Genomic DNA, 12,569 nt, shown 5'->3' with positions numbered 1-12,569 from the left:
GGTTCTAAAACAATTGAACAGATAGCACAGCGGAATATAAATGTGTATAAAATGTATTACTTAGAAACATGAGATCCAATACACAACTTCTTAATTGTTTCATAGACAATCACTAGTTCATCCCAAGCATCATCTAACCACACGTTACACAGCGTCTCACTGACCGAGCCTTCACGGCTCCTTGGCTTGACCAGAACCATCCTTAGTTCCTGAAACCACAACCAGATAAGCATTAATCATAACCGAGAACAGAACTGGTCAATTCTACAATGCTTGGCTTGGTTCCTAGAACACAGATAAACCTCGGACAGTATACGTATAAAAAGATATGAACCTGCCTACCAAATCCTAAGTCATTCAACCAACCACCCCTTGACTTAGAATCAGATAGACAGTGCAGAATAGATAAACAGAACACACGAATAGTTCAGATCGTCCCGAAGACCAATCCATCCATCCGGATAGAATGTAGGTGCGACTGGCCAAGTTAAAGTCCGGCTCAATGGCTCAACGGACTTCCTTACCTCATCCGGCCTTGGGCCTGGATCCAACAGCCGAGTAAGCCTCACGCCCAATCCGGTTAACTAAACGGCCAATAGGACCTTGCGACTCTTACCCTGGCTTAGACGAACCGTGTACTTGTCCCAACGGACAAGACATGGTCTGATCCCTTAAGGAACGGACACGACCTGTCTCAATAGACACCATTTGGAACATGTACCCCTTCGGTTCTTGGTACCTCTTGGTCCTCGTACCTCTTGGTCCTCGTACCTTTTGATGTTCGTAACCCTTGGTTACTTACATCCTTTGGCAACTCACAACCTTTTGAACTCGTGACCTTTGGTAACTCACAACCCTTGGTAACTCGTGACCTTTGGCCACTCGTGCCTCTTGGGACATGACCAACCGTTTAGCCCAACCGCCAAGTCTATGGTGCGATTCGAACCGACTGTCTAACCGACCAGCGTCTAGGTTAGCGGTTTGGTTATGACCGGCCAAGTCTAGGGACGTGTCCCTTGGACTGAACAAACACAACCCTTCGTGTATAATCAGAAAGAAGAGAAAGGACCGGATAGAAACAAGAAGAGGAGGAGCGGTTAGGTCTAATGAACCGACCAGAGCCACGGTGCGATCACAAGGACCTTCCGTTTGGTTTGATGCGGCGATAGCCCACCACGTACCTTCTGAACCGTGCCAGGGTTCTCCATGTTCTTCTCCTACTCTTGGTCTCCCATACTTGATCGGAGGTTGCTTCTCAAACGATCAGATCGCCGGAAACCTAACCACCACACAAACGGCCTTGCTTTGGCCGGAAACTCTCTCTCTCTTTCTTTCTCTCTCTTTACGATTTCTCTGAGTATTTTTGCTCGGGATTGGATGAATGAAATCGAGAGAGAGGACCCCATATTTATAGAAAACGAGGGGGTAAGTCTTGCCCCACGAACAGGCATGACTGGCTAGCGGATGGGCACAATCGGCCAAGGGTTACACCCTCTCGGCTGCATGCGTCCCTTCGCCAATACCGCAAGGGTTTGGGTCAGACAGAGGCCCAAGGCCTTACCCAATCCCTATGGACTTAGCCCATGGCCTTGTCCCAAGCCCCAACGGTCCATGGCCGGACCCCCATGGCCCGCCACCGGCCCGGACCCGGACCATCGGACCGAAACACAAACAGTCCGTCCAGCTGAGATGAGCTGACTCCCAGCTGCCTCAGCTGAGTGAGCTAGTAGTTCAGCTAGTGGAGCTGACTTAGTAGTGGCCGAGCTGGAGTGAGCTTAAACTAACTCCGTTGAGCTGGTCGAGCTACCTGTTCCATTTGTCCAGCTACCATCTTACTCGTCCTAGCTGACTCTCGACTTGTGTAAGGTTATGTCTAAGTTTCCTTATGTCCATAACCTTCTTATCTGGTCATGCAACACTTGTCTTGATGTCCTAAAACTGACTAGTACGTTTCCTCGAACCATGGCCGTCCCAATGATCCTATTAAGGATCCGGGATGTTACAGTCTCATTCTGTCTGAGACAAAGGACACACGTCCTAAACAAAGGGATACCCCAATGAGAACCGAGGGTCCAAGCCGGAAAAAGGCTCGGTTGTGGTGGTTTAGTATCTCAGGCAAGGAGAACGGTTTAGGAGAGAGGAGGCCGTGTGGTTATGGATACCCAAGGCATAGAGAAAGGTCTGGAGAAGGACTCCAACCCCGTGGTTCAGTAGTCAGATAGGGTCAGTGGGGTAACCACCGACTCATCGGCTAAGACAATCGGACAGTCCGAACCGCTCTAGCCATGGGAGTTTGGGTTATGTTCTATTCATCTTATTCTTTTCATCTAATTCTTCTTCTACTCCTCCTGTACATTGATGTGGCCTTGTTGATATGTTGGGATTGGTTATATCCGTGGTTCTGGTTGACTAATGCGGTTCCGATTGGATAGGCGCGCGCATCATCTGACTGGCCTCAGGTGATCTGATTGGATAGGGGCGGTTCTGTTCTGTTCTGAATGGTTGCAACCCTTCCCTAAACAGTCACAATGGTTCATGACTTGTGTAGGTTAAGGCGTGGTCCTTTGGCCATAGGCCGGACACATGCACGGACCAGACAGTCCATACGGACGGTTAGGTCAAACAGTGGGAACATCTGAATGGGTGCGAGTTGCCAAGGGCCATGAGTTGCCAAGAGGCACGTGTGTTCAAAGGGTACTAGTTCCCAAAGGGTGTGAGGTCCAAACGGTGCCATTGGTTCAAGGCTTAGGCCGAACCAAGTGGATAGTCCGCGGCTGCATAGTCGAACAGACGGACGGTTAATTTAACCGGAGTGTTGTGTAGCAAGGTCTGATCGGTTGCAAGGAAATCCAGTTTGGGTTGGATCAGGTAAGAAGGTCCGTGAGCCTTTGGGCCGGACTTATAACTGGCCGATCGCACCTAGATCTTAACCAGACGGTTAGACGGGACTATGGACGATCCGGATATGGTTGGATGGTTCTAGCCGCAAAGGCTAAGTAGGATATCTTATAATCAACTTTGGGTTGGTGAGTAGGATAGGCGCCATATGCCTTATATAGGGAGTAGACCCACATGATGGCAATGGAAGGCCGGTTATGTCATTGCCTGACAAGTAGGCGATTTCTTTTGAAGTCTAGTGGTCGGATCATGTTTCATGACGATGGTTCGATGGCCTAACACTAGTATGGATAGTCACGTTGCTGGAGTAAGAGTATTGATGTGATGCATCTAGATATCAACCTTGGTGTTGATAGCTTCGAGATTGGCTAAGAGTCATGACGAAGTGTGTGGCTAGTACTATGTGTCGTAGACCATAGATACTGAGCCTAAGTGTGATTGTTCAAGGAAGGCCGTGTAAGATCTGATCATGGTTGAGTATGGACGACCTGACCTCTGAATGATGGTTCAAGGTGTCGGTCCTAACCTGATTAATGAATGCATCGGTTGGTATGAACAAATCATATATGTTGTCTGGGTTAAGTCCCAAGGCCGATCAGGCCAGATGATGACTCATCAGTTCCAAGTCATGTGAGGAAGGTTGGTTGATTGACTTAGGATCTAATGAGCTTTGTCAGTCCAGAAGATGGACTTGGTACTATTGCCTATAAGGTAAAAGGATTTCGGATTGTGCATGAGCCGAGAAAGGCCAGATGCAAACCCTTATCCTTTCAAAGACTTCTCAAAGGTTACTTATGTCTGTGGGGATGGTTGGTTGATTGACAAAGTACCTAGGGGATTTGTTTGATGCAGGAGTCATGATAAGGACCTTAAGTAAGATCATTGAGTGATTGGGGTCCAGCTGTCAAGAAAGAGCAACTTGAGTCAATGGAGGACCGATGAGCTAATAAGCTCCAAAGATGTGGCAAAGGTATGATCTAGCATTTAATTATGTAGATCTAGATAGAATGGTTTAGGGGAATGGAACCTCAGAATCGTATGGCTTGGTTTGGGTTTAGGATTGACCTTTAAGCTAATTGGTAGTTGAGTAAACTGACCAAGGCTAAGGTGATTCGACCAGACAAGTGTTAGATTGGTTTTAGACCAATGGTTAACTAGAGAATAATCCACTGCGTATATGTTGAATGGATCTAAGCTATTAATGACTAGGAAAATCTTTAGCTAAGATATAAGTTAGCCGTCGCCTTTAGGCGATATTATAAATAAAAGGGCAAAAATTAAGAGGTTCGGCCAGGAAGTGGACCGAGCGACGTAAGACTTCGACCACGGCCTAGTCGGCTGGATCGGGGTGTTACAAGTTGGTATCAGAGCCAGATCGATCCTGTTTAGGACAACGCTCTAAGATGTTGGTTTCCAAACTACAATTATTTCTGAAAACTATGATGACTATGAAATCTTAGATGGGGTGAGCCAAGAAAGAGTTGAGGTAAGCTAGGGTATCATGCTTGTGAATGTGGGAGTTCTAAGATGAACCGGCTTAGCTAAGATACATTTTCCAAGGGCAAGATCCTAAAAACAGAAAGGTTGGTCGATCTAGTTATTTAGAAGTAATAGACGGGTTGGAAGGGATGGAAGGAATGCAAAACTTGTTTATGGATTACCTGGACAAGGGAAGTAACATGGACCAGAGAGTGGCATAGGTTGAAATAAACGTGCAGCACTCTACTGAAGTTAAGTGTTATCCCTTGATGGCCGTTCATAATAAGTAAAGCATATGCAATGTTAAATCTGACTCAAAGGAGACACTACATGACCAGTACAGGAGTGGACTTGTGATCAGATGTATCAGCTAGGACTCGGTATAAGTCAAGGTAGGTTTCCTTAGATCTAGTTGGATGGAATAAATCAATTCCAATCGGAATCCATCCAAAGAAAGAATGAGGAAACTCAGGGTGTTCATTCCAATCATTGGAAGAACATGATGTTAAGTATCTTAGTATGATGGGGATTGAGGATATTATAATTGCTGTTGTGAATGGTGTGAACATTCGCAATAGTAAGACGATTTGGAGAATGGTATGGGACGTTTTCCAAATGTGTGATCAAACCAAAATCCTACTCATCTAGGTACCCACTGGAAGTGAAAGTATTGAAGTTATTGGCAATGCATTGAGGGATGTTATGGGACGTCCTTCATGGTATGGTCATGACCAAGGTATTTTCCATAAGACAATGGTATATGATTACAACAAGATGTTGTGAATCAGTCTCAGGTAGTTTATGTTTACGGTTGAGTGGCCTGGGAAACAAGGCAGTCCACTAAAGCTTGGTCGCTTAGGGATTTGCAGAAGTCTACCAGGACTCAAAAGAGATAAGCATTACGCCTTAAGGATCCATATGGGATCGGATAGGGCTCGACCAGTATGGCGAGTGACCTAGCAGATGGACCAAGGTGGTATGCAATCGAGTCCAGAGATGGACCAGGGTTGGCTTACCTAAACGAGTTCATATCTGCTAGGGCCCTCAAGCAGAAATGCTTGGTCTAGAACCTAGAATTGTCTAGGGGATTCTGATGAGGGGTCTCTGATAGGAACCCTCATGGTCGGTGGGGTAAAAACCCATGTACTTTCCGACGCAGGGGCTACGCATAGGTTTTATGAGTCTGGGACTGGTCGGAAAGGGTCTGTTCTGTCTGTACGCTGGTGATAATTTTGGGATAGTGAGGGCAGCCGGTGGGAAAGCCAGGAACTCACTAGGTCTCGTGTTGAATATCCCAGTGCAGATCCAGGGAAAGGTCTTCCCTGTGAATCTGGTCTGTGTCCACCTAATGAATCAAGAAGTGATCTTAGGTATGGACTGGTTGGGAAAGTATCGGGCCACTCACGATTGCCATAAGGGTCGTGTGCAATTGGAGTCTGGGTTGTACCCGATACAGTACCAAGGTCTGTGTCCGGCTCATGAGAAGTAGTGGTTTCAGCAGTTCGAGCGATTTGGATGCTGGAACAGGGTTGTTAGCCTTTTTGGCTACAATTACAACTACAGAGCCTGACAGTTGCGGTTTTCCGTTAGACCCAGGCGGGGATTCGTTGGTGTCTGAGTTCCTAGATGTGTTATGTTCGCTACAGAGTATCCCCTCTGATAGGTCGGATCCATTTATGATTGAACTGGAACCAATGACAGCACCGCTATCCTAGATTCCGTTTCTTTGGCTCCGGCCAAGATGGTAGAGCCGAAGTTGACCATGTCCGAGTGAGGACCACGGTCGCAGTACAACCAAGTCGGAGTTTGACCTACGGTTGAGAATGATCAAGTCCAGTAATGGACGAGGATCAGGCCACGACCTACTCGGAGATGGACCTATGGCCGGGGTGAAACGGTCGAGTCCCTGACTGGACCAGGACCGGAATACAATCACGTCCGTAAATCGACTAGGATTGAATTATGACAAAGTCCAGTGAAGGACAGAAGTCAAGTCTGAGGCGTTTTTAGTCTGGAGGGACTAAGATCGCAATGTGGCCAAGCCTGAAAAGGTTGTGGCTGGTTAAGGGGATGATCTAGTACGTTGTGGCTGAGGTCATGAACCTTATTGTCCATGAAAGATAAAAGAACCATAACGATCTGTTAGGACTCGTTGTAGGACGAACAGCCTAAAGATTGTAACGAGTTCCTGAGGAGTTGACTTGTACATCGAGTGGCGTGGGGATTGGCCAAATCTACTAAGGCTCGAGTATGCAGCATGTTCCTAGGGACTGGTTATGATCTAGTCATGGACTATGATCAGAGATAGAATAAAATCTGAAGAAGATGATATTCAAAAGAAAGACATGGACTTGTTGGATACTTGGATCGCAACCTGGAGAGTTCGTCCAATGACACAAGGAATGTCTTTGGATGGAATTACAAGTATCACTTGATTGGATACTTGATGGACCCTCCACTGTGGTCGAAGTAAACAAGTAAGGGTGCCATAAGCAAAACCAGAAAGGACCACTTGATAGGACTTTTGTGGTTAAATGCTTATCAAGTGGGGGAGACTTCTACAACGATGGTCAAAGGAATTTGATCGTCGATGTGGTCATTTGGTGGTTTTATCACTCAAATTACCCTAAAGAGTGTTACTCTCATCAAAAGAGGTTCAGATGTAGTAATTAGGGATCGAATCCACAGAGACTCTAGGATTACTCAACAGATTTAAATAATTAGAAATGAAGATAGACTAAAAGGTTTTAATAGTTTTAAAAGCAGTAAATGATAAATCGAAAACAATAGTGATTCAATAGATTGAATTGAAGTGGTTTCAGAATGGGAAACCAGCTAGATTCAGGTAATTCTCAGGTATAAAATGTATGCACTTAGTTTAGACTTAAGGGTTTGATAGTTTTTGAACAAAACAATGATTTAACCGGCTAGGTTATCTTCGCTAGATCTCGGATCTCAACTATCGTATTTTGATCTCGAGAGAGTGTCGATCGATGTGACTCGATGTACATCGACCGATACACCTTTGTAATGATCGAACGACAGAATGATAGTTGCGTGTATCGATGGTTATTCTAGCGAGCTTTGCGAACGAGTTTAACTTGTTCTCTAACCTTCTTAGACCAACTGTCGTTGCGCCTGAGTTGGTTAGATCACGCAAGTGGGTTCAGGAATTGAGGGGAAACAGTTAGTTTGACTCAATTAATCCTAAGATTTAAAATGAAGGTGATCAATCTCAATTTTAGCATTAAGTTCACAAGCAATGAAAGAACAATCAAAACACCTTTTATATAGTCATATTAGCAATACATAATTTCAACCATGGTGAGAAACCTAAATCTAACAATTGGTTTACTCATACATATTCATGAGAGACAAAGTCATGATGGTGTGAAATAAACTCAAATGAAACATAGAACACAAATAGACATAGTAATAGAAAGAAAGGAGTTCAAGATCTTCTCTGTTTTGCGGTCTCAGATCTATCTCTCCAATCCTAAGCTCTCCTAATGGTAGCCAAAATGCTTCTTTTTCCAAACTAGGTCTTTTTGCAAGTGTCTGCTAAAAATGATACAAAACCCTAGTCCATATAGCCTAACAGGCGGCTAGGGACTTAAGTTGTAAATAATAGATCTTCTGGGAAATGAAATCTTTTAATTTGCGATTTCATTCGTGTGACTGGGCATCGATTGATGCACATGTATGTTTGTCGATCGATGGTAAGTGATTATGATCGACCGATGTTGCTCTTCAAGCGTCGATCGATTTTCCTTGCGTAAAAGCATTCCAAAATATCTCAAAAGTATCATTTCCTTCCATCAGGTGAATAAACCTGTATTTGCTTTGAAAAGGCTCTAAAACATAATTAATACATCATAAAATCTTTATATACCGTGTATAAAAACGGGTGAAAATCATGGTATATCATGGTTCTGAATCAAGCTTGTTCTATTCCCTGATCAAGACTAGGATAAGTCGGTTGGAATATTTTGACTTGGGACAAGATATAATCACCACCGGATTTGAGGACGAAACCATTTCAAGTGGGGGAGACTTGTAACATCCCCGATCCAAGATAAGGACCGTCGGGACGGCCATGGTTCAAGGAAACGAACCTGCCGGTCTTAAGACCATAAGGTTAGCGTTCCATGGCCAAGAGAGAAAGTTAAGGACGTCAGGATGCTGAGACTTAACCTTATAGGAGAAAGAAGTCAGCTAGGATAAGCTGTACAGAAACTGGGTGATGCTTACGGGAAGCTCGATCAGCTAGATGTAGCTCGGTCAAGCTCAGCCTAGCTCGTTCCAAGTTAAGTCTGCTCAACCAGCTGGACTACTAGCTCACTCATCTGACGCATCTGGGAGTCAGCTCATCTCAGCTCGATGGACTGTTCGGGTTTTGGGCCGATGGTCCGGGTCCAGGTCAGTGGCGGGCCAAGAGGTACGGCCAAGTGGTCCATGAGTCGTTGGGCTCTTGTGGGCAGGCCGTGGCCTTGGGGTACCAAGTCTGGGTTTGGGTTGGACGTGCCTATAAGGTCTGGAACCTTCCGTTTCCGAACAGGTACGATCTGGACCGTTGATTGTAATCGATGGCCAAGATCTGTCCCAAAAGGATGCTTCGAAGGGCTGTATCCCTTCGCACATGACCTTTGGTTGCCTATATAAAGGATGCACGACCAGAGATCAATTCATTCATTCTCATTCAGTCTCTTTTTGTCTGAGACAAAGGACACAGGTCCTAAACAAAGGAATCCCCCAATAAGAACCGAGGGTCCAAGCCGGAAAAGGCTCGGTTGTTGTGGTTTAGTATCTGCGACAAGGAGAACGGTTTAGGAGAGAGGAGGCCGTGTGGTTATGGATACCCAAGGCATAGAGAAAGGTCTGGAGAAAGATTCCAACCCCGTGGTTCAGTCAGATAGGGTCAGTGGGGTAACCACCAACTCATCGGCTAAGACAATCCGACAGTCCGAACCGGTCTAGCCATGGGCGTTTGGGTTATGTCCTATTCTTCTTATTCTTTTCTTCTAATTCTTCTTCTATTCCTCATGCACATTGGCGTGGCCCTTTTGATATGTTGGGATTGGTTATATCCGTGGTTCTGGTTGAGTAATGCGGTCGCGGTCCATAACCGACGAGTTAGGCGCGCACATAATCTGACTGGCCTCTGGTGATCTGATTGGATAAGGGCCGTCCTGTTCGGTTCTGAACGGTTGCAACCCTTCCCTAAACAGTCACAATGGTTCATGACTTGTGTAGGTTAAGGCGTGGTCCTTTGGCCACAGGCCGGACACACGCACGGACTAGACAGTCCATACGGACGGTTAGGTCAAACGGTTGGAACATCTGAATGGGTGCGAGTTACCAAGGGTCATTAGTTGCCAAGAGGCACGTGTGACCAAAGGGTACTAGTTCCCAAAGGGTGTGAGTTCCAAACGGTTCCATTGGCTCAAGGCTTAGGCCGAACCAAGTGGACAGTCCGCGGCTGCATAGTCGAACGGACGGAAGGTTAGTTTAACCGGAGTGTTGTGTAGCAAGGTCTGATCGGTTGCCAGGCAATCCGGTTTGGGCTTTGGGCCGGACTTATAACTGGCCGATCGCACCTAGATCTTAACCAGACGGTTAGACGGGACTATGGTTGATCCGGCTATGGTTGGATGGTTCTAGCCGCAAAGGCTAAGTAGGATATCTTACAATCAACTTTGGCTTGGTGAGTAGGATAGGCTCCATATGCCTTATCTAGGGAGTAGACCCACATGATGGAAATGGAAGGCCGGTTATTTCAATACCTGACAAGTAGGCGATGGCTTATGAAGTCTAGTGGTCGGATCATGTTTCATGACGATGGTTCGATGGCCGAACACTAGTATGGATAGTCACGTTGCTGGAGTAAGAGTATTGATGTGATGCTTCTAGATATCAACCTTGGTGTTGACAGCTTCGAGATTGGCTAAGAGCCATGACGAAGTGTGTGGCTAGTACTATGTGTCGTAGACCATAGATACTGAGCCTAAGTGTGATTGTTCAAGGAAGGCCGTGTAAGATCTGATCATGGTTGAGTATGGACGACCTGACCTGTGAATGATGGTTCAAGGTGTCGGTCCTAACTTGATTAATGAATGCATCGGTTGGTATGAACAAATCATATATGTTGTCTGGGTTAAGTCCCAAGGCCGATCAGGCCATATGATGACTCATCAGTTCCAAGTCATGTGAGGAAGATTGGTTGATTGACTTAGGATTTAATGAGCTTTGTCAGTCCAGAAGATGGACTTGGTACAATCGCCTATAAGGCAAAAGGATTTTGGATTGTGCATGAGCCGAGAAAGGCCAGATGCAAACCCTTATCCTTTAAAAGACATCTCAAAGGTTACTTATGTCTGTGGGGAATGGAACGTCAGAATCGTATGGACTGGTTTGGGTTTAGGATTGACCTTTAAGCTAATTGGTAGTTGAGTAAACTGACCAAGGCTAAGGTGATTCGACCAGAAAAGTGTTAGATTGGTTTTAGACCAATGGTTAACTAGAGAATAATCCGCTGCATATCTGTTGAAAGGATCTAAGCTATTAATGACTAGGAAAGTCTTTAGCTAAGATATAAGTTAGCCGTCGCGTTTAGGTGATATTATAAATAAAGGGCAAAAATTAAGAGGTTCGGCCAGGAAGTAGACCGAGCGATGTAAGACTTCGATCACGGCCTAGTCGGCCGGATCGGGGTGTTGCAAGACCTGATGCGGTTATGAGTACGACCGGACGTGAGCGGCACTCGGTCCTCCAGATTTTCAAGGGCCGCCGGGAATGCACCGGACACCACGCGACGTGCGGTGCTCTTCCAGCCGCTGGACCCTACCTCCGGCTGAGCCGTTTCCAGGGTGGGGAAGCTGTTAAACAGAAAAGATAACTCTTTCCGGAATTCCCGCCGACGTCTCCGGACTTCCTAACATTGCCGTCAACTGCCACGTCCCAGTTCTGGAATTTTAACCGAATCCCCTTTCAAAATTCGTGCATAAGCGCTATCAGACGGGTTTCCCCGACTCTTAGGATCGACTAACCCATGTGCAAGTGCCGTTCACATGGAACCTTTCCCCTCTTCGGCCTTCAAAGTTCTCATTTGAATATTTGCTACTACCACCAAGATCTGCACCGACGGCCGCTCCGCCCGGGCTCGCGCCCTAGGTTTTGCATCGACCGCCGCGCCCTCCTACTCATTGAGGCCTGGCTCTTGCCCCGACGTTCGGGTATAGATCGCACGCTTCAGCGCCATCCATTTTTCGGGGCTAGTTGATTCGGCATGTGAGTTATTACACACTCCTTAGCGGATTTTGACTTCAATGACCACCGTCCTGCTGTCTTAATCGACCAACACCCTTTGTGGTTTCTAGGTTAGCGCGCAGTTGGGCACCGTAACCCGGCTTCCGGTTCATCCCGCATCACCAGTTCTGCTTACCAAAAATGGCCCACATGGAGCTCTCGATTCCGTGGGATGGCCCAACAAAGCAGGCACCCCGTCCTACCTATTTAAAGTTTGAGAATAGGTCGAGGACATTGCATCCCCGATGCCTCTAATCATTGGCTTTACTCGATAGAACTCGTTTCCGAGCTCCAGCTATCCTGAGGGAAACTTCGGAGGGAACCAGCTACTAGATGGCTTGATTAGTCTTTCGCCCCTATATCCAAGTCAGACGAACTATTTGCACGTCAGAATTGCTGAGGCCCTCCACCAGAGTTTCCTCGGGCTTTGCCCCGCTCAGGCATAGTTCCCCATCTTTCGGGTCGCGACAGGCATGCTCACACTCGAACCCTTCTCAGAAGATCAAGGTCGTACGGCTGTGCACCCGTGAGGGATCCAGCCAATCAGCTTCCTTGCGCCTTAAAGGTTTACACACCCGTTGACTCGCACATATGTCAGACTCCTTGGTCCGTGTTTCAAGATGGGTTGAATGGGGAGCCCGCAGGCCAACGCCCTGAGGACGCAGATGCCAAGGCACGCCGTGAGGCGCGTGCTGCAGACCACGATAAAGGCAGCAACGTCTCCGCGGGCGTAACAAAAGCCCAGTCTTAGGTCACCACCTTAATCCGTGTCGGTCCACGGCCCGGATCGATCGGCGTACAGGATTGCTCTGTTCCGCATCCGACCAGGACGAATCGCCAGCCTCCCAACAATTTCAAGCACTCTTTGACTCTCTTTTCAAAGTCCT

This window comes from Brassica rapa, unplaced genomic scaffold (genome assembly GCF_000309985.2).
Source record: "Brassica rapa cultivar Chiifu-401-42 unplaced genomic scaffold, CAAS_Brap_v3.01 Scaffold1014, whole genome shotgun sequence".
Taxonomy (NCBI): Eukaryota; Viridiplantae; Streptophyta; class Magnoliopsida; order Brassicales; family Brassicaceae; genus Brassica; species Brassica rapa.
This window is presented reverse-complemented; position numbering follows the sequence as displayed.